Source organism: Phyllostomus hastatus, unplaced genomic scaffold, assembly GCF_019186645.2.
Source record: "Phyllostomus hastatus isolate PE091 unplaced genomic scaffold, TTU_PhHast_1.1 phas_scaffold_55, whole genome shotgun sequence".
Lineage (NCBI taxonomy): Eukaryota > Metazoa > Chordata > Mammalia > Chiroptera > Phyllostomidae > Phyllostomus > Phyllostomus hastatus.
In genome coordinates, this window is record NW_025334035.1 from 11,467,077 (window position 1) to 11,490,257 (window position 23,181).

General features: G+C 38.8%; 1 protein-coding gene across 1 annotated transcript in view; it reads left to right on the forward strand.

Annotated features, from left to right (window-relative positions):
- Positions 1-677: 677 nt before the first annotated feature.
- Positions 678-23,181, forward strand: part of SPECC1 (sperm antigen with calponin homology and coiled-coil domains 1) — a 336,370-nt gene continuing 313,866 nt past the window's right edge. Inside the window, exon 1 of the mRNA XM_045824061.1 lies at positions 678-730. The gene's annotated coding sequence lies outside the window, so the exon portion shown is untranslated. The remainder of the gene's footprint in view (positions 731-23,181) is intronic.

The window sequence follows — 23,181 nt, forward strand, 5'->3', positions numbered from 1 at the left end:
ACATTGAGGGAAGTGAAGATTCTGAGTTGGGTCTTGATCTTACTGAGTTTCAGGGGTCTCAGAGGCAGCCTAGAGGAGATGATGGGTGGATAATGGGGGAAGGAGGGCTGGAGTGACAGGGTAGGTCTAGGCTGGGCCATAAGTGGCTGGGCCTCTGGCCATGTACATACGGGTATGTGTGTATGTATGTGTGTGATGATGCTGTAGGTGTGATGAAGTCCTTTGCAAAGGGAGCTATATGTCTAGAGCAGTCATTTTCAAACTTTAAGGCTCTTCAGAACCACCTCAAAGGGCTTGAAAAATGCAGATTTATGAGACCCAACTCCAGAGTTTTTAGTATGGTGAACACTGAATGGCCTGGATGGATAGGAGAATTTGCATTTCTACCTAGTTGCCAGATAATACTGAAGCTGCTGCTCTGAGTACCACACTCTGAGAACCGCTGATCTAGAGTAAGAGGAGGCCCCCAGGACTCAACGGGGTGCTCCAACGTTTATTAAGCTGTGAGCAGAAGTGGGCCCTTGAGGAAGGCAGAGGAAGAATGGAGAAACAAAGGACCATCAGCACCCGCCTGACAGCGGCAGAAGGGGAGACGCAGAGGCCGCAGGACTACAAATCCCAGACTGGCCCGCGCCAGCTCGCGCCGCCCCCTGAAGGCAGCTTGGGAGGCACTGAGAGCATCCCGGTGACTTTTCCTCGAGCATCCCTGAACGCAGGACTAACAAGGCAGGTGAGTAAGAGCTGCGCTGGCCACTGGCTGCTCTATGCCTCAGCCTTGTCATCTCTCCAGGGCGGGTGGGCAAGCCCGAGGGGCCCGGGGGTATGGGCGCAGGGTCCCAGGACTGCCCTTCCAGAGAGAGGACGGGCAAGGGTCGGCACCGCGGTGGCCTCTGGTCCCCCTTTTCCTCTCCCACCCCCGCCTCCACGACGCAGCTGGGCAGCTCCTGCCTCCAGCTCTCGAGGGACATCCAGCCTTGTCCTGCCCACCCAGCCCGGGAGCCCGGAGACTGGTGCGGCAGGTGGCAGCGGCAGGTGGGCGTCCTCTCCCTTCCAGCCTGAGGTTTGGCGCAGGAGCCCGGGACCTAGGGCCAGGGGACTCCCAACTATTGAGGCCTGAGATGCGCGCTCGGCTCTCGCCGTGGTGAGACAGGTGCGTGGGCGCGCTGGGCTGGGGCTCCCAGGAGCCTTCCGCGCCCCCTCTAGGGCTGTCCTGGGGTGCTGTGGCATATTCGCAGTCGAGTAGCCCTTGGCCGTTCTCCGCGTCCATGGAGCTCCGACCCTCTTCCTGCCCCAGGCTGATGGGCAAGGACGCACGCTGTGAGTCTCTGAGGTCCGCTGGCTGGGTCGTAGCGCAGTGCACCTGGTGAGCACTGGGGACCATTTGGATGTCACTAGTGCAATAGAAACAACCTCCTTCTAAAATATCTTGAAAGTAAAATTAGTTTTATGTGCTTATTTTTTCAAGGGAATTTGACCCTGAATGTCTTATTTTTATTCGTGGGCGCTCCATTTACTGGTATGTAAGTTTATGTAATAAGCAGTTTTCAGTTTGGAAAAAAAAATGTTACAGTGAAGGTGCTCTTCCTTGCCCTCTATCGGAAGGATTACGTTGTGCCGCTTGACAAGCTTATTCCATCCATTAGTAACTGCGAAAGCTAGGGCCAGGAGATAAAGTGGTCTGAGCAGAGTCACAAGTCAACCCTTCAGAATAAATTTTGGTTTCAGAAGATTTTTGTTATCCAGCTTTAAATACGATGTTATTTCAACATTTACGATGTGAGGCTGGGCGGGGAGGGGTGGAGAACAATAGCTTGTCAATCCTAGTATCTTGCTCTACAGATATAAAGCTTTTCCTGATTCACCCTTGAAGTAAGCACCTTTACTTGTATAGCCAAATCTAGGTGTGAGGCTGAGTTTCCATACTAAACTCTGTCGGTTTTAATAGTTTGTCAGTTGATTTGTTTGGCTGTTCTAGGTAGACAGTTCTATCTTCTGTTAAGAAACAACAGATGTGTCTCTTTCTAACATTGGTACTTATTTTTTTTCTTCCATTGACCACCCTCTCTCTACAGTGTTGACTGTTAAGATAAAATAGGACATTTTTGTTTTGGGCTTGATTTTAGGGAAATGCTCCCCACTGTATCCTCACAAGTTTATTCTTTATCATGTTAAGTAAGTTTCCTTTTATGTCTAATTAATAAGAATTTAAAAAGCCAAGGTTAGGTGCTAATTTTTTTCCTTAAATGCTTTTGCATAGCATGTATTGATATGCCGTGTAGTTTTCTTCTTAAAACTGTTACCATAGGGGATTATATAGCCAGATTTTCTGTCTATAAAATCCCAGGGTAATTTAAAATGTTCTTTTTGGTTGTCTGATACATTCAAGTAGCTAACACTTTATTTAGGGTTTTGGTATCTGGTCACCTCCCATCTGGCTTAGCTCTATCATTACTTTAACTCCAAATTAGACAGCATTGCTGTTATTATCATTAATTTTCTAGGTCAGTATTTATTAGCTTTAATTACCTGTTTACCATTTTCTTCATTCCTTCTTAATCACAGATATTCTTCCTGGATAATTTTCCTTCTCCCCGAAAAACATTCTCTCAGTGATCTCTCAGTGATGATAAATTCTCTGTTTTTATAATATCTGAAAATGCTTTTATATTGCCTGCATTCTTTTGGGGGGAAGGTCATTTATGTTGTTTCTTTTTTTTTCAATTACAGTTAGCATTCAACATTGTATTAGTCCCAGGTATACAGCATAATGTTTAGACATCTATATAATTTATGAAGTGATCCTCTCGCTATAAGTCTAGTACCCACCTGGCACTACACGTAGTTATTACAATATTATTAACTATGTTCCCTCTGCTGTACTTTATATCCCTCTGACTATTTTGTAACTACTAACTTGGACTTCTTAATCCCTTCACCATTTCTTCCCATCTGGCAACCCTCAATTTGTTCTCTGTATCTATGAAGCTGTTTCTGTTTTGTTCATTTATGTTTTCTTTAAATTTCACATATAAGAGAAAATAATATGGTGTTTGTGTTTCTCTGTATGTGTTGTTGTAAATGGTAATATTCCATTCTTTTCATGGCTGAGTAAAATTCCATTGTGTATATGTACAAAATCTTATTTAACCGGTTGTCTATTGATAGGCACATATGTTGCTTCCAGATCTTGGCTATGGTAAATAAAGCTGCAATGACTATAGGGATGCTTATATCTTTTCAAATTAATGTTTTGATTTTTTTCAGATAAATACCCAAAAGTGGAGTTGTTGGGTCATATAGTAGTTCTATTTTTAATTTTTGAGGAACTTCCATAATGTTGTCTGTAGTGGCTGCACCAATTTGCAGTCCTACCAACAATGTACCAGGGTTTCCTTCTTCCAAATCCTCACCAACACTGCTGTTTGGTGATTTATTGATGACAGGTATGAGGTGATACATCATTGTGGTTTTAATTTGTATTTCTCTGATGATTAGTGAGTATCTTTTCATATGTCTATTGGCCATGTGTATGTCATTTTTGGAGAAGTGTCTATTCAGGTTCTCTGCCCATTGAATTGTTTGTTTGGGTTTTTTGGTGTTAAGTTGTATGATTTCTTTGTAAATTTTGGATATTGACCCCCTTATCAAAGTATCATTGGCAAGTATATTTTCTTAATCAATAGGCTGTTTTTTTTGTTGATGGTTTTCTCTACTGGGCAAAACTTTTTTAATTTGACATAATTACATTTGTTTATTTACTTTTTTGTTTGTTCCCTTGTCTGAGAAGATATATCAGAAAGTGTTGGAGAACTACTGCCTGTGTTTTCTCCTAGGAGTTTTATGGTTTCAAGTCTTACATTTAGTAGATCTTTAATCCATTTTTACTTTATTCTTGCATATGGTATAAGAAGGTCATCTAGTTTTCTTTTTGCATGTATCTGTCTAGTTTCCAAGCACCATTTATTGGATAGACTATCTTTATCCCATTGTATATTCTTGCCTCCTTTTATCATAGATTAATTGACCATGTAGGTGTCTGTTTTTAAGCCAGTACATTGCTGTTTTGATTACTATATCCTTGTGTATAGTTTGATGTCAGGTAGCATGATACCTCCAACTTTGTTCTTCTTTCTAAAGCTTACTGTGGCTATTCAGGGTCTTTTGTGGTTCCATATAAATTTTAGAATTATTTTTTCTAGCTCTGTGAAAAATGTCATTGGTATTTCATAGGAATCACACTAAAGCTATAGATTGCTGAGTTCCAGTTAGGATGGAGGTGTAGGTAAACATGCTTTATCTCCTCACACAACCACAAAGAGAATTACAACTAAATCTCAAAACAAGTAATACCCAGAACAGTCAGAAAATTGAACTATATGGAAATCCAACAACCAAGGATTTAAAGAAATCACAATCATCCAGATGGGTAGGAGGAGCAGAGACACGGAGACAGAGAGGAGAGGTGAGGATATGTAGTGTGGTGTGGAAAGGTGGTGGCCATGGCAGCAGCAGTGGAATGGGCATGAGTGGTTGCACATTCATGTGTGGTGTATAAAAATTGGGAGGGACAGTGAATGATCCCAGTCCCAGGCCAGACCTCACAGCCTAGGGTTCTAGTACTAGGAATATAAATCCCCATAACTTTTGTCTGTAAAAACCAGTGGGGGTTGGGGCAGCAGTAGAAGCTGCCAGATTTTCAGGAAACTCTATTTAAAGGGTCCATATGGTCTTAAAATATACACAAACCCACCCACTCTGGAATTTAACAGCAGGACAACAGCTGGGAGGGTGCCAGTCGTATATGGGGAGTGGGTGAAGTGACTGGAAATGGGGCAAGCGCCAAGCAAACCCCAGGAAGCCAGGCAACAGCACAGTTCCCTCTCCCAACCCTCCCCCCACACAGAGCCACAAAGTGGTGAAGTGGGTTGCCCGACCCTGGCAATCACCTAAGGCTCTGGCCCACACAATTTACAGGTACCTTTTACAGGGTGTGAAATCAGCTCTACCTAATACACAGAAACAAACAAAAGGAGGCTGCCAAACTGAGGAGACCAAGAAATACAGCTTAAATGAAAGAACAGAACAAAACCCCAGAAAAAGAACTAAACAAAATGAAGATAGCCAACCTGTCATATGCAGAGTTCAAAACAGTGGTGATCAGGATGCTCAAAGAACTGAGTACAACAACAGCATAAAGGAATAAATGAAGGTTACAGTAAGTGAAATAAAGAAAAATCTACAGGGAACCATCAGAGAAGGGAAGGAAGCCAGGATTCAAATCAGATTTGGAACATAAGGAAGAAATAAACATTCAACAAGAACAGAAAGAAGAAATAAGAATTCAAAAAAAAAATGAGGATAGTATAAAAAGACTCTGGGTATCTCCAAATGTGCCAACATTTGAATCATAAGAATGCCAGAAGAAGAGAAGGAAAAGCAAGAAATTGAAAACTTATTTAATAAAATAATGAAAGAAAACTTCCCTAATTTGGCAAAGGAAATAGACATACAAGTCCAGGAAGCACAGAGTCCCAAACAAGTTGGATCCAAAGAGGATCATCTCAAGACACATCATAATTAAAATGGTTAAAGATAAAGAGTGAATCTTAAAAGCAGCAAGAGAAAAGCAGAGAGTTACCTATAAAGGAGTTCCCATAAGACTATCAGCTGATTTCTCAAAAGAAATTTTGCAGGCAAGACGGGACTGGCAAGAAGTATTCAAAGTGATGAAAAGCAGAGACCTAAACCTAGCTTACTCTCTCCAGCAAAGCTATAATTTAGAATGGAAGGACAGATAAAGTGCATCCCAGACAAGGTAAATCTAAGGTAGTTTATTATCAGCAAGCCATTATTACATGAAATGTGAAAGGGACTTATTTAAGAAAAAGAAGATAAAAAATATGAACATAAAAAAGGCAACAAATTCACAGCTATCACCAGCTAATCTAAAACAAAAAACAAACAAAAAAACCCTAAGCAAACAACCAGACCAGGAACAGAAGCATAGGTATGGAACTCATTTGGAGTGTTATCAGCTGGAAGGGGGAAGGGAAAAATGGGGGGGAAGGTGCAGGGATTAAGAAACGTAATTGGTAGGTACAAAGTAGACAGGGAATGTTACAGATAGTACAGGAAATGGAGAAGCCAGAGAACTTATATCCTCGACTCATGGACATGAACTAAGGAGAGGATTGCTGGAGGGAAGAGTGTACTGGGCAAAGGGGAAAAAATTGGGAGAACTATAGTAACATAATCAATAAAATGTACTTTTTAAAAAGCTATAGATTGCTTAGGGTAGTATGGGTGTTTTAATGATGTTATTTCTTCCTATCCATGAATACGATATATACTTCCATTTATTTGTAACTTCTTCAGTTTCTTTCTTCAATATCATAATTCTTCTGAGTATAGATCTTTTACCTCCTGGAATAAACTTACTCCTAGGTATTTTGTTATGTAGTTCTAAATGGATTTTTTTTAACTTCTATTTCTGATAATTCATTATTGGTATATAAAAATGCAACTGATTTCTGAATATTCATTTTGTATTTTGCTACTTTACTGCATTCATCTATCAGTTCTAATAATTTTTTTTTCGTGGAATCTTTAGGTTTCTCTATATACAGTATAATGTCATCTGCAAATAATGACAGTTTTACTTCTTCCTTTCCAATTTGGATGCCTTTTATTTCTTCTTCATGCCTGATTGCTGTGACTAAGACTTCCAGTACTATGTTGAGTAAGAGTGGTGAAAGCAGACATCCTTTCGTTGCTCCTGATATTAAAGGAAACACTTACAGTTTTTCCTCATTGAGTATGATGTTAGCTGTGGGTTTGTTATATATTGCCTTTATAATATTGAGGTATTTTCCCTCTATTTCCATCTTGCTGAGTTTTTTTTTAGCATAAATGGGTGCCAGATTTTATTAAATGCTTATTCTGCATCTATTGATATGATCCTATGATTTCATCCTTCATTTTGCATATATGGTACATCACTGTAATTGATTTGCAGATATTGAACCAACCTTGCATCCAAGGATTAAATCTCACTTGATCGTGGTGTATGTCCTTTTTAATGTATTGCTGAATTTAGTGTGCTAATACTTTGTTGAGGATTTTAGCATTTTATGTTCATTGGCAATATTGGCCTATAATTCTCTTTCTCTGTAGTGTCTTTATCTAGTTTTGCAATTAGGCTAATGCTGGCCTCATAAAATGAGGTTGGGAGTTTTCCCTTCTCTTAACATTTTTGGAATAGTTTGAGGACAGGTGTTTCTTCTTTGAATATTTGGTAAAATTTGCCTATGAAGCTATTGGTCAAAGGCTTTTGTTTGTTAGGAGTTTTTTGGTTACTGCTTCTATTTTGTTCATTGTAATCATTTTGTTTAGATTGTTTCTTTTTTATTCAGTTTTGAAAGTTTTATGTTTCTAGAAATTTATTCATTTCTTCTGTATTAAACAATTTTTAGCATATAGTTGTTCATTATATTTTCTTCTAATCCTTTGTATTTCTGTGGTGTCAGTTGTTACTTCTCTTTAATTTCTGCTTCTATTTATTTGGATCCTCTCTGTGTTTTCTTGATGAGCTTGGTTAAAAGTTTCTCAATTTTGTTTGTTTCCAAAGAACCAGCTCTTGGTTTCATTGATTGTTTGTATTTTTTTTACTCTATCTTATTTTCTATCTGATCTTTATTATTTTCTTTCTTCTACTCACTTTGGGCTTTGTTCATTGTTATTATTTTTGGTTCCTTTAGAGCAAGGTTTGATCGTTTATTTGAGGTTTTTCTTATTTCTTGAGGTGGGCCTTTAATGCTCCAAATTTCTCTTAGGACTGCTTTTACTGTGTCCCGTAGATTTTTGGTTGTTGTGTTATTTTAATTTGTCTAAAGATATCTTCTGATTTTTTACCTTGATTTCATTGCTGACCCATTTATTGCTTAGTGATGTTCTTTAGTCTACATGTGTTTGTGTGGGGTTTTTTTCCATTTTTTTGTAATTGATTCTAGTTTTATACCGTTGCATTCAGAGAAGATGCTTGATAGGATTTCAATCATCTTAAGTTTATTGAGACTTGTTTTGTGGTCTAACATGTGGTTAATCCTTGAAAATGTTCCATGTGCACTTGAAAAGAATGGATATTCTGATACTTTGGGGTGAAATGCTATTTAGTATGTTATTTAGGTCTGTTGTTTTATTATTTTCTGTCTGAAAGATCATCTACCCACTGATGTCATGTAGTATTAGAGTCCTCAACTAAGACTGTATTACTGTCAATCTCTCTCTTTATGTTCATCAATATTTGCTTTATGTATTGAGGTATTTAGGTGCTCCTATGTTGGATGCATAAATGTTTACAAGGGTTATATTTCTTGTTGGATTTATCATTATGTAATGTCCTTCTTTGTCTAAGATGCAATCAATTTTAAAAATTTAGAATTGCACTAAAAAGAGAAAATAAATACTTTCAATTGAACTATGACACCTGCTTTTTTATTATGTATACTTTTTATCTTAGACTTATTAAAAGATCTTTTAGATATATTTATATATGAATTTATGTTGTATACCTTTATTGTACACATATAAGAAAGAAAATATAGCCCTGGCTGGCATAGCTTAGTGGATTGAGCGCAGGCTGCGAACCAAAGCATCGCAGGTTCAATTCCCAGTTAGGGCACATTCCTGGGTTGCAGGCCAGGTCCCCAGTGGGGGCCACATGAGAAGCAACCACACATTGATGTTACTCTCTCTTTCCCTCTTCCTTCCCCTCTCAAATAAATAAATAAATAAATAAATAAATCTTTAAAAAAAGAAAGAAAATATAAATGAAATAAACAGGTTAAGATATTTCTAAAAACTCACATTCCGAGTTTTCCTTTTGAATCACTTTTTGACTCCAAGTCACTTGTGTCTGTGATTTTCAAAGATAATGTCCCTTTGTCATCCAGAACACTGGCAGTGGGCTGATTGTAAAAGTATTTCTAGGTTGCCTGCAGGGCTTTTTCTTCCTTTTTTCTCTTGAGCTTAAGACATCTGCCCTGCAAATTTGCTGCTGGCATGTCCTTGATCTTAACTAAAGATATCAACAGAAGGTGTTGACTAAGCAACCAGAACTCACTCTTCTTCAATTATCCTTACTTGGTTTGTAGCCCGAAATATCACAGGATTGCATTTATCTATGAGGCCATCTGGAATGAAAATCAAGTCACTATACTTCTTGGTGAACTTATTCTTTAACTGACCTCATTTGCACATGTGAGACATTGACCAGCTAAAAGCAACTGTAAGTGACATGCTGATTTCAGGGTTATTAAAATGTGTGCCTTATGTCTGGCTGGTGTAGATCAGTGAATTGAGCATGGGCTGCAGACCAAAGGTTGCTGGTTCTATTCCCAGTCATGGCACTTGCCTGGGTTGCAGGCCAGGTGTCCAGTGGGGGACATACAAGAGGCAATCACCCCTTGATGTTTCTCTCCCTCTCTTTCTCCTTCCCTCCTCCCCACTCTAAAAATAAATAAATAAAATTTTTAAAAAAATGTGTACCTTAGAATTGATGGACCATACTATTGTAACGGAGTATAGCCAGGTCCCCCAGCAAAAATGGGGAATTTGTAATGGGGTCCAGAACTCGGGCTGTCCAAGCAATATAGGGTACCCCTCACACAAGGTGGGCCACCATGGAGGATGAGAGACCTGAAGCAGGGCCATTGAGAGGTATTTTGCATAGCAACAGCTGGTCACCTTCATACCCGATATGCAAAAATGGTTATTTTGCATGTTAATGAGTCTAGCCAGAGAGATGGGAGTGACTTTAATCCATGATGTAACTGGGAGGCAGCTTCCCCTGGTTACAGCAGCTGCGTGAGAGCTTAAAGATGGTTCTCTCCTTGCCACAGGGTCACACCTGCCCAGACTTACTTTGACAGCCAAGAAAAGCTGGAAACTAAGGGAATGCTAGCAGTTGTAACCAACTGTGGGAGGAGTTGGAAATGGTGTTACAAAGGAAGATTCACTCCGGGATTTAAACCCAGGTGCTGGCAGCCATGCTGGTTCTAACCAGGCAGTTTTGGGGCCAGAGCAGGGCTCTCTTGACCTTGCAGTTTAGGAAGCAGGAAAGCAAGATGTAGCAGCCAAGGAGAGCTCTCTCTTAGCAGTTTGAAAGTATGCAGAGAGACAATGCAGGATGCGGGACAGTGTGAGACCTTGTGGGAAGACAAGGGGTTAAAGGACTCTAGCTTTGGGCCATGAGAAAGTGCCACATGGTTTTGGATTAAGAACTGGAGATCTTGGCGACACAGCTGATGGTTCTGGGAACCACAGGAAGCCTGCTAGCCCAGCACAGATTACTGGGAGAAACCAGGAGCTAGCCAAGCTACGGACTAGTATTTTTTTCCAGAGATACAGTACTCCTGACTGCCCTGACTGGGCAAAGGGAGAGAAGGAAGAACTGTGTGTGTTTGCGGCTGTTTTAAAGGACTTTGAGATTTTAATGGTGACATTCTGCCATTAGTCTAAACCTGTATGTATAGTTTTTGAATAAATAGTTCCTTTCCTTTTTACCAAATTCTGGCATTGAGAACCATGATTCCTAACACCTGGTGGTGGGCAATGACTCCACAGTGACAGAGAGACCCCAGGGGAGGGGGCTTGTTTTGGTAACAGCATCTGGGCCCCTCCTTGAGTCCATTCAATAACAGTATTTGTGCAGTTAATTAATCTAACGAACCTAATAAAGCTGTCTGGACCTGACTCTCACTGAGAGAATGAAGGCAATACACAGATAGATATGGAGATTGGGTGTCCCCAATCCAGTTATCCCTTAGGCCACATCTACCTCCGTGCTTCTCATGGTCTATTTATGGAAGCTGACAGTCTCTCCCCTCTTTTTTATAAGGCTAGTTCAGGTTTTTGTCTGATTTTATATTATTTCAGTTTTATGATAGATTTTATGCTAGTTCAGTTTAATGTCACTTGCAACCTAGAGAACTATGACTAATGCAGATGTTTGTGAAGTGATTATCAACAATGTGGCATGTGCAAAAATTAAAAGTATATATAAGAAGCATCAGTGAGAGAGACACTAACTCCATCAGAGGTTGTCCAGCAGGAAAAGGTGTTTAAGCTTTGGCTCCCTTGATTTTGCAATCAAAAGACCCTCCTCATAGTTGCTTCCCAGGGACCTTGTACACACTCAGGCTTTGAGTTACTCATTCCCACTCTTCCTTACCACTCTGTTTTCTTTAGGAAACAGGAATCATAGGCCCAGTAATTTACTGTTGTACCAATGTATTAATGAGTTTTGAGGAAAGAAGAGAAATAGGCACTGGTGGATTGGCATTTCAGGAAGAGAAACTAGAAAGTTCAGTGCAAAGACAAACAGGTATTATGGAAACTACACATATTTGGAAATTCTGGGAGGTGAAGCTCCCAGAGTTGAGAGGGGAAGGGATGAGGCTAGAGGGGTGGGCCAGGGCTAGAGGACAGGGACTAATATGTCCTCATACTTTAGGCCGTGGGAACCTTTGAAATATTAAAAAATTTTTAATTGTGAAATATATACAACATAAAACCGTCTTGACCATTTTAAGTGTACAGTTCAGTGTCATTAAATATGTTCACATTGCTGTGCAACCATCTACAGAATTTTTTCATTTTTCCAAACTGAAACTCTATACTCACGTAGTAACACTGACTCCCCTCCCCCAGCCCATGGCAGCCACCCTTGTACTTCCTGTCTCTGAATTTGAGTATTCCAGGTATCTCATACAAACCATGGAAGGATTTTTAACATGGTGTTTAAATGGATCTACATTTTAGAATGTTCACAATGACAACTTTTTAAATGATAGGTAAGAGGAGAAAGAGGCTAAATGTAGCAAGGACAGTTAGGAACCTGGATGATGAGTGAGGACAAGTGAGGACAAAGTTTCTGCCTGGGGTTTGGGGTGAAAGAAAGAGCCGCTTTTGACACCATTTTCCCCTGGTTTGGGTGATACCATCTGCAATAGGGAATCCAGGAGGAATTCTAGGTTTGGGTGGGTAGCAGAAGCATGGGCTCCCTGCCCACATACCCGTCCCATCACAATTTCAGTGAATGCTGACCTGACTTCCAACCTGCACTGCACTGTTCAAGGGCTTGTGGTACCCATGGGTGCCTACTTTGCAGCCCAGAACAGCATAGTGGAAGTGCCAGGGAATTAGCACCCTCCCAGCTCCCAGAATCCCTCTAAGGATAATGGAGTTAGTGTCTAACTACCCCAGCTCCTTGCATCGCCAGTGGGATAATACTGAGGCATGTATTTATATGCTGGTTTTTAGAGTCCCTTAGTGGATTATTAAGCTTCAGATGCCCACTTGCTTGATGAAGCACACTTTATCAGCTGCCTTTCATTTTCTCTCTCACCTTCTCACTCTACTGCCCAGGTTTTCTGGTATCACCTTGCAAATAAATAGTGTGCTCCCAAATCACTATCTTAAGGGGGTATATTTGGGGGAACCCAACTTAAAACAGGGTCTGGAGAAAACAATCCACATTGGGAGCAGCACCCACATGGGTGTGGCTTTATGCAGTTGGAAGTCTAGGGCTCTGGGTTAGGATAAAGATTTGGGAATATGAGCCTGTTCTGGAAGTTGAAGCCCTGAGAGTGAGTAAGGGTGCCTGGGAAGAGGCAGGTAGAGAAGGGACCTGCAGCAAGACTCCTGTCATAGCCAGAATAAGAGAAAGAGTCTGAAGGAGTGGAATGGATCAGTCAGATGGAAAGGAACCAGTACCAAGGAAAGGAAAGAATTATAGTGGAGTGGAGAGTGGAGAAGGTAGGAGCAGCACAGACCTTGAACCAGAACTCTGTACTTGTTCTCTGAGTGTGGAGGGCAAGGAGCAGGGATGGTAAACAAAGATTATTTTGCTTTGCTTTTCCTTAGTGGAGGATGCATTGTTAGCTCCTCTCAGGATTAACTATTGGCACAATTTGTGATGTGGGTGGTTTCTTTTTGGTAACCTTCCCAGATTCTTTTTTCTTTGGAAATTTCTTTCTTTTTCCTTTGCTTTCACAACATTCCCTGTCTGGAGACCAGCAACTGCAGAATTCTGTGTGTCCCAGGAGGGAGGCGGGACCCAGCTCCCATCAAAACCTAGTGGACTCTCTCATCCTCTCCAGTTCCCTCCCTGTATTTGCATTTACCTTCAACTTAAAAAATTGCAGCTTTATTGATATATAATTCAGATAGCATACAACTCAGGTATGGAAAGAGTACAATTCACCAATTTTTAATATATTCACAGTTAATTCACAAATAGTTTTTATCACCTCTGAAAGAGATCCTGTACCCTTTAGCAACCATCTCGTCTTCTTGTTGTGGACTGAATTTTGCTTCTCTCCCACCCCCAAAAGTTATGTCAAAATCCTAACACCACCCCCCAACAATTCATGTTGAAGTCTTAACTCAGGATATGACCATATTTGGAGAGAGGGTCTTTACAGAGGTGCTTGCGTTAAAATAAATTCATTAGGAAGGGCCCTACTCCAATAAAATTAGTGTCCTTTTAAGAGGAGGAAATCTGGACACAGATACACACACAGGGAGGATGATGTGAAGACACAGGGAAAAGACAGCCATCTATAAGCTGGGGAGAGAAGCCAGGTACAGATCCTTCCCTCGCGGCCCTCAGAACAAACTAACCCTGTTGACACCTTGATCTTGGATTTCTGGCCTTCAATCATGAAAAAGTAAACTTCTATTGTTTAAGCTACCCACTTACTGGTACTAAGTTACTGTCAAGCCATCCATTATGTATACTTGCAAACTAATATACTCTCAGTACTCTCCCTGCCTGAGCGACTAGTCTTTCTGTCTCTACAGTTTTCCCCATTCTAGATGTGTCACGTGGGTGGAATCATACAGTATATGGCCTTTTGTAACTGACTTGTCTCACTTTGTATAAGGTTTTCCAGGTTCATCGGCGTGGTAGCATGTAGCAGTACAACATTCCCTTTTATGGACAAATAATATTTTAGTTTATGTATATACTCCACATTATTTATTCATTCATCAGTTTGTGTGCATTTGGATTGTTACCATGTTTGCTATTATGAACAATACTGCTCTAAATACACATGTACAAGTTTTAATGTGGACATGTTTTCATTTCTCTTGGGGCTACACCAAGCAGTGGAATTGCTGGGTCATATGGTATCTTTATGCTTAATCCTTTGAAAAACTACCAGTCTGTTTTCTAAAGGGCTGCACCATTTTACATTCCCACCAGCAGTAAACAAGGGTTCTGATTTTTCACATTCTTGTCAATACTTGTTATTATCTGACATTTTTGTTCTAGCCGTCCTAATGGGTATGAAGTGGAATGTCTCTGTGGTTTTGATTTGTTTCCCTGATGATTTATGATGCTAAGCATTTTTCATGTCCTTATTAGCCATTAATATTTCTCTTTTTTTAGAAATAGACATATTCAAAAACCTTTTTCCATTTTTAGTTTCTTTTATGTAGGAGTCATTTATATGATCTGGATAATAAACCCTTATTGATAGAAATTGTTTCTCCCATTCTGTAGATTTTCTTCTCATTTTCTCGATGGTGTTCTTTTAAGCAGAAAATTTTTTAATTTTGATGTAGTCCAATTTATCTATCCTTATTTTTGTTGTACATTTGGTAAGAGTTCTTTACCAAATCTAAGGCCCTTAGGATTTACTCCTATATTTTCTTTATTTTTAAGTATATTTTATTGATTTTGCCACTACAGTTGTCCCAATACTTTTATCTCCTTTATCCCCTGTATCCCTGTACCCTACCACCCTCCAGCATTAAACACCCCCTCCCCCTTAACTCATGTCCATGGGTTTTACATATAAGTTCTTTGGCTTCTCCATTTCCTATACTATTCTTAACCTCCCCCTATTTTGTGCCTACCTATTATGTTTCTTATTCCTTGCACCTTTTCCCCCTTTTCTCCCCATCCCCCTACCCACTAATAACCCTCCATGTGATCTCCATTTCTGTGATTCTGTTCCTGTGCTAGTTGTTAGCTTTGTTTTTGTTCTTGTCCTTTTAGGTTCAGTTGTTGATACTTATGAGTTTGTTGTCATTTTACTGTTCATATTTTTTATCTTCTTTTTCTTAGATAAGTCCTCTTAACATTTTATATAATAAGGGTGTGGTGATGATGAACTCCTTTAACTTTATCTTATCTGGGAAGCGCTTTATCTGTCCTTCCATCCTAAATGATAGCTTTGCTGGATAGTGTAATCTTGGATGTAGGTCCTTGCCTTTCATGACTTGGAATACTTCTTTCCAGCCCCTTCTCCTGCAAGGTTTCTTTTGGGAAATCAGCTGATAGCCTTATGGGAACTCCTTTGTAGGTAACTCTCTCCTTTTCTCTTGATGCTTTTAACATTCTCTCCTTATCTTTAATGTTGGGTAATATAATTATGATGTGTCTTTGTGTATGCTTCCTTGGGTCCAATTTCTTTGGGACTCTCTGAGCTTCCTGGACTTCCTGGAAGTCTATTTCCTTTACCATATGGGGGATGTTTTTCTTCATTATTTTTTCAAATAAGTTTTCAATTTGTTGCTCTTCCTCTTCTCCTTCTGGCACTCCTATGATTTGGATGTTGGAACATTTAAAAGTCCTATATTATCTTTTAAGAATTCTATAGTTTTAGTTCTTACATTTAAATCTTTGATTCATTTAGAATTAACTGTCATATATGGTGTGAGGTAAGAGTCCAACTTTACCTTTTGTGTGTGTCTGTTTGTCCCAGCACCATTTGTTGAAAAGACTATTCTTTCTTTGTTGTATGGTCTTGGCTCTCATTTTGAAAATCAATTAACCATAGATGTTGGGTTTATTTCTGTACTCTCAGCTCTATTTCATTGATCTATATGTCCATCCACATGTCAGTACTACACTGTCCTGATTATTGTTAGTGTGAAGTAAGTCTTTGTCCATACTTTCCAAGATTGTTTTGGCAATTCTGAGTCCTTGCAATTCATGTGAATTTTAGAATCAGTCTGTCAATTTAAACAAAGAAGTCAGCTGTGATTTTGATAGAGATTATATTGAATCTGTAGATCAGTTTGGAGAATTATGTTAAGAGTTCCAGCCCTAGCTGGTATGGCTCAGTGGATTGAACACTGGCCTGCAAACCAGAAGGTGGCAGGTTTGATTCTTGGTCAGGGCACATGCCTGGGTTGTGGGCCAGGTCTCTGGTTGGAAGTGTGTAAGAGGCAACTGATTCATGTTTCTCTCCTTCTCTTTCTCCCTCCCTCCTTCATCTCTCTCTAAAAATAAATAAATAAAATCTTAGAAAGAGAAAAAAGAGTTCCAGTCCATGAACATAGGATACCTTCCCATTTATTAAGTAACATTTTTAATTTCTTTTAACAATGTGTTATAATTTTCAATGTTTAAGTTTTATACTTCTTTGGTTAATTTTATTCCTTTTTATTAAAGATTTTATTTTTATTTATTTTTAGAGAAGGGAAGGGAGGGAAAAAGAGAGAGAATTAATGTGTGGTTGCCTCTCACATGGCCCCCACTGGGGACCTGGCCTTCAACCCAGGCATGTACCCTGACTGGGAATCAAACCTGCGATGCTTTGATTCACAGCCTGCGCTCAATCCACTGAGCTATGCCAGCCAGGGCCAATTTTATTCTTAAGTATTTTATTCTTTTTGATGTTGTTGTAAGGAAATGTGTACTTAGTTTCATTTTTGGATTGTCCATTGCATGTGTATTAAAATACAATAGGCCTTGTATCCTCCAACCTTGCTGAACTTGTTTACTAGACCTAATCGATTTTAATAGCTTCCTTAGGATTTCTATTTTAAAGATTTTATTTAGTTATTTTTTAGAGAGGGGAGAAGAGAGGGAGAAAGAGAGGGAAAAACATTAATGTGTGAGAGAAACATTGATCAATTGCCTCTCTCACGCCCCTAACTGGGGACCTGGCCCACAACCCAGGCATGTGTCCTGACAGGGAATCAAACCAGCGACATTTTGGTTGCAGGCCAGCACTCAATCCACTGAGCCACACCAGCCATGATTGAAAGTGAATTTTCTTTTAAGAGGCTAGTTGCTCAAGAGAGTGTTCCACTTTCTGAATTTGTCTAATTCTTTCTCATGATTAATTTTAGATTTGGAGAGAAGGCTACACAAATGATGCTTCGTGACTCTTATTGCATCACCTGTGGAGGCACACAATGTCAGGCTGTCCAGAAGGTGGTCATAGTAAACTTGATCACTTTTGTCTTCCTTTTCGTAATTGGTAAATTGTCTCTGTGGTGAAACTTTGAGATCATGTGAACATCTTGTTTCCCAACAATGGCTTTAGCATGTATTGATGAATATACTAAGGTGTACAAAATGGTGATTTAAAAAAAACCTGTCATTTTCTTTGCATTTATTAGCTATATTATTCTGTAAAGAAAAGTTTTATCTTCCTTGTCCTTTTATTATTTTTAGTATAAATAAGTGTTTTCATCAATATTTTATAATTCATAACTTTTATTGTACTTTTTTGTTTAAATTGTACCACATTGAGCTCCCTCATGTTCATTTCTACCGTCTGTTTGACCTGGCCCCATTAGTCTCTGGGCACTTCTTTGATTTCTGGGCACCATAAGATGTCCCAGACTTATCTTGTTCATCTTGTACTCCTCACCTGGAATTAGCTATTTCTTCAAGAAACTCTGCTTCCTTTTTGTAGGGAATGGTATTTAGAAATGTTGATAAGTTTCTAAGGGAGAAGAGTGGGAGGATAATGTACTGTATTAAAGTAGTAGTAGTCACAACTGCTCCTACTTTCTTGGTGACTTAGATACTCAAAGTTGGGGAGGTAGAATTTCAGTATGATAATAATTTGTGTGCTATGTCTCCCCTACAAGATTAGATGTCTTGGGGGCAAGGCCAGCATCTTTTCCATTTTTATATTCATAGTATTTAGCATGGTTTCTGGAAGAGAAGAGACACTTAATAAATATTTGGACTTAAATTGTGCCAACTGAACTCATAAACTGTTAATCTTATAGTCCAGATATTTTTCTAATTTTCTGGCTCTGGTGAGACTAGTAAAGGATCTGGAAAGAAGTTGCAATGGAACTGTTCACCAGTTGTGGCCAATTAATAAATGTTTCAGAACTTGTTTTTCTTGCTGAATGGCAAGCATCTTATTGGCTTCAGCATACTAAAATGGCTATAATAAGATGTGAGGTTGTTCTTACTAGGTAGCAGGAAGGCAGTGGGACATGTTTCACTTGGAATGATTACTGAAAGTGACTTTCAAAGCTTTACAGCTCACCCTAGAGGTGAATAATGTACAGTTGGTATTCAGTCTCTTTGAAAGAGATTTAGGGCTTTTCTTTTGTCGACTGACACTCCTACTATGTTGCTTTGTGCCTTTTAAGTCAGTTGCCCAATTTCTCTTTTTATTTTCATCTAGAAAAGAGTGCAATAGTATCCTAAACAAAATGAACCAATATGTAATGAGAGAAACATATAAAACTCTTTTACATGTAGGAATTAAATGAAAGAACAGAACCTAGTCATTATAAGTAGCAACAAAGGAAGCCTAACATGCTATCTTAGGATTTGTTTTATTTAAAGGAGTTGTAGTGTGGCATTCTTTTATAGTGTGGTATTTTAACAAGAGTTCCAAATGAAAGGGTAGTTGCAGGCTGAGCCTAGCTTTGAGACCATAATGGTAATGGGACTGTAAGGTTATAGTTAAGTGGGTTTTGGCAGATGGTACATGTAAAGTAGACTTATTTATAACCTACATTTTGAGTGAAACAACAGAACCTAAAAGGAAAAACTAAAATGTTAAATACCATACTTATCAAGTCAAGGGTGTGGATATCTTATTTTTTTATGAATAAGAAGAAAAATTTCATCTTACCACCATTGGCAGAGTTAGAGGTATTCCATGTGTGTCTGTGTGTATTTTAGATATCAAAATGCAAGAAAGCTGATGGTTGAATTTGTGGGTCTGCCCTCATTTAGTTAACACCCTATGGATGGACATTGGGTTATTTCTCATTTTTTCCTGTAATAAACAATGCTTCAGTGAATGTCATTTGTTTTTATACTTGTCCAGTATTGTATTTTGGTAAAATTGATATCTAGGTGCAGAATTACTGAGACAAAAGTTGTGGATATTTGAGATTTTGCCAGTTTCTCTCTTAAAGAGCTGACCAATTTACAGTGGCTGAGAATGCTCCCCATAAGCTACATAAGGTCCTCCCTTTTCTACACTCTTGGAGCACCCTGTACTTCTCTCTCTAATATATGTCAGAATTAAATTTAAACAATTATGTACTCATTTAAAAAATTTCCCTCTTTTCCTTTATTAAAATCCTAAAAATATGTTCTGAATGCATAGGAACATTGTTTATATGATATTCATATCTTATTTCTAGTATCCAGCATAATTCCTTACACAAAATGTGTTTCAGTAAAAAATAAATATTTCCCTTTACACTGCCAACACTTGGTATTATCAGTGTTTGCCAGTCTAACAAATATATCATAGATCATTATTTTTTACTACGTATACTAAAATTGTATGTGTGAACAACCTTTCATATATATAATTTTTAATTTTTTCAAAAATAAATTTTTGCCCTGGCTGGCGTAGCTCAGTGGATTGAGTGTGGGCTGTGAACCAAAGTGTCACAGGTTCGATTCCCAGCCAGGGTACATGCCTGGGTTGCAGGCCATAACCCCCAGTAACTGCACATTGATGTTTTTCTCTCTCTCTCTATCTCCCTCCCTTCCCTCTCTAAAAATAAATAAATAAAATCTTTAAAAAATAAATAAATAAAATTTTTATTAAGTATAGTTGGTATAAAATCTCAGATTACTTAAATTAATTTCAGGTGTACAATATAGTGATTTGGCATTATATCTTATAATGTGCCCACCCCAGTAATTCTAGTAGTCATTTGTTATGAAAACTTATCAGAATATTATTATTTTGTATATTTTTAAATTTTTAAAATTACAGCTGATATATAATATTATAGTAATACAACCCAATGATTACATTTATATAATTTATGAAGTGATCACCCTGATAAATCTAATACCTATCTGACACCATACATAGTTATTACAGTACTATTGACTCTATTCTGTATGCTGCATTTTACAGCCTCATGGCTATTCTGTAACCTCCAATTTATACTTCTTAATCTCTTCATTTTTTTCACCCATCCCTGCAATCTGTCTCTCATCTGGCAACCATCAAATTGTTCTCTTTATCTATGAGTCTGTTTCTGTTCTACTTGTTTATTTACTTTGTTTTTTAGATTCCACATATGAGTGATACCATATGCATTCCTCTTTCTCTGTCTGACTTATTTCACTTAGCACAACACCCTCTAGGTCCATCCATGTTGTTGCAGATGGCAAGATTTCATTATTTTTCATGGTGGAGGAATATTCCTTTGTATATTTGCTCCATTTCTTCTTTATCCATTCATCTATTGATGGACACTTAGGTTGCTTCCATGTCTTGGCTATGGTAAATAATGCTACAATAAACATATAGATGCATATGTCTTTTTCACTTAGTGTTTTGGGTTTCTTCAGATAAATACCCAGAAGTGGTGTTGATGGGTTCTTCTTTGTTTCTTGTTATTGTCTTTGTTTTAAAGTCAGTTTTGTCCAGTTTAAGTATTGCTACCTCAGATTTTTTGTTTTGTTTTGTTTTTATTTTCATGAAATATCTTTTTTAAGTATATTTCATTGATTATGCTAGTACAGTTGTTCTGTTTTTTCTCCTCTTTATTCCCCTTTGCCCTGCACCCCTCATACTACCAGCATATCTCCTCTCCTTAGTTCATGTCCTTGGTTCATACATGTAAGTTCTTTGGCTTCTCCATCTCCTATACTCCTTAACCTCCCACTGTCTCTTTTGTACATACCATTTATGCTTCTGATTCCCTGTACCTTTTCCCCGATTCTTGTGCCTCCCATTTCCTGCTGATAATCCTCCATGTGATCTTCATCTCTGTGATTCTGTTCTTATTCCAGTTCTTTGCTTAGTTTGTTTTTGGTTTTGTTTTTTTGGTTCAATTGTTAATTGTTGTGAGTTTGTTGTCATTTTACTGTTTGTATTTTTGATCTTCTTTTTCTTGGGTAAGCCTCTTTAACATTTCATATAATAAGGGCTTGGTGATGATGAACTCCTTTAACTTTACCTTATCTAGGAAGGACTTTATCTGCCCTTCCATTCTAAATAACAGCTTTGCTGGGTAGAGTAATCTTGGATGTACGTCCTTGCTTTTCAGCTCTTTGAATACTAATTGCCAGTTGCTTCTTTCCTACAAGCTTTCTTTTGAGAAATTGGCTAATAGTCTTATGGGAACTCCTTTGTAGGTAACTGTCTCCTTTTCCCTTGCTGCTTTTAAGAGTCTTTCCTTATCCTTAATCTTGGGTAATGTAATTATGATGTGTCTGGGTGTGTGCTTTCTTGGGTCCAACTTCTTTGGGACTCTCTGAGCTTTCTGGACTTCCTGGAAGTCTATTTCCTTTGCCAGACTGGGCAAGTTCTCCTTCATTACTTTTTCAAATAAGTTTTCAGTGTCTTGCTGTTCCTCTTCTCCTTCTGGCACTCCTATGATTCAGATGTTGGAATGTTTAAAATTGTCCTAGAGGTTTCCTAAGCCTCTCCTCATTTTTTTTTTTTTTGCGTTCTTGTTTCGTCATTCTGTTCTGGTTGAATGTTTATTTCTTCCTTCTGCTCCAAACTGTTGATTTGAGTCTTGGTTTCCTTCGCCTCATTGTCAGTTCCCTGTACATTTTTCTTTATTTCCCTTTTTATAGCCTTCACTTTTCCTCTTTTTTGGGATCATATTGAACCATTTCTGTTAGCATCCTAATTACCAGTGTTTTGAACTGTTCATCTGGTAGGATGGCTAAATCTTCATTGCTTAGTTCTATTTTTGGAGCTTTAATCCGTTCTTTCATTTTGGCCATATTTTTTTGTCTTGGTGAGTTTCTTATGTTGTAAGGGGTGGAACCTTAAGTATTCACCAGCGTGGAGCAACACATGTGGCTGCATTGTGGTGCTGTGTGGGGGTGGGGGGTCAGAGAGGGAACAGTGCTGCTTGCTCAGTTCTCTGCTGCCTTTCAGTCTCTTTTCTCACTACCCACAAGCAAATTGGGTCCCTCTGGTGCTGATTCCTGGGTAGGTAGTTTAGTGTACTTTCTAGGACCCTGTGAGTCCCTCCAATGAGCTCTCCTGTGAGGCTGGAAGTCTCCCCCACTGCCACAACCCCTACAGGTTTTTACAGACAGAGGTTTTAACAATATCTTTTCCCACACTGGTACCCTGGGAAGTGCAATCTGTCTCACTCTCCAGTTGTTCCTCCCAGTTTATACACATGCAAATGTGGGACTGCCAGCTGCCACCTCACCTGCCCCAGTCCTCCAGCCACTGCCTTACTATGTGTCCTCTCTGCCCTGGCTGCCCATCTCTGCTCCTCCTACCAGTCTAGATGATTGTTTCTTCTTTAACTCCTTGATTGTTTGACTTCCATAGAGTTTGATTTTATGGCAGATCTGGTTGTTTTTTGTTTTAAAATTGGTCGTTGTCCATCTTTTGGGTGTGTGAGGAGGCAAAGTGTGTCTATGTATTCCTCCATCTTGGCCAAAAGTCTTCTTTTTCCATCCATTTACTTTCAGTCTGTGTGCGTCAATCTTAGTGAGTATCTTATAGGCAGCATATCTAAGGGCCTTGTTTTCTTATCCACTCAGTCACTCTATGTCTTTTGTTGGAGCATCTAATCCATTTGTATTTAAAATAATTGTTGATAGATATGTAGTTATTGTCATTTTGCTATTTGTATTATTTTTCTTCTTTTTCTTAAAGAAGACCCTTTAACATTTCTAATACTGGTTTGGTAGTAATAAACTCCTTAATGATTTTTGTTTTGGGTGGGAGGAGGTTGTCTTGGAAGCTCTTTATCTGTTCCTTAAATTCCAAATGATAGTTTTGCTGGGTAGAATAGTCTTGGTTGTAGGTCTTAATTTTCATCATTTCATTTTGAATATTTTATATTACTACCTACTGCCCTGAAATATTTCTGTTGTGAAATCAGTTGAGAGTCTTATGGGATTTCCCTTGTAGGTAACTAACTGCCTTTTTCTTGCTGCTTTTAAGA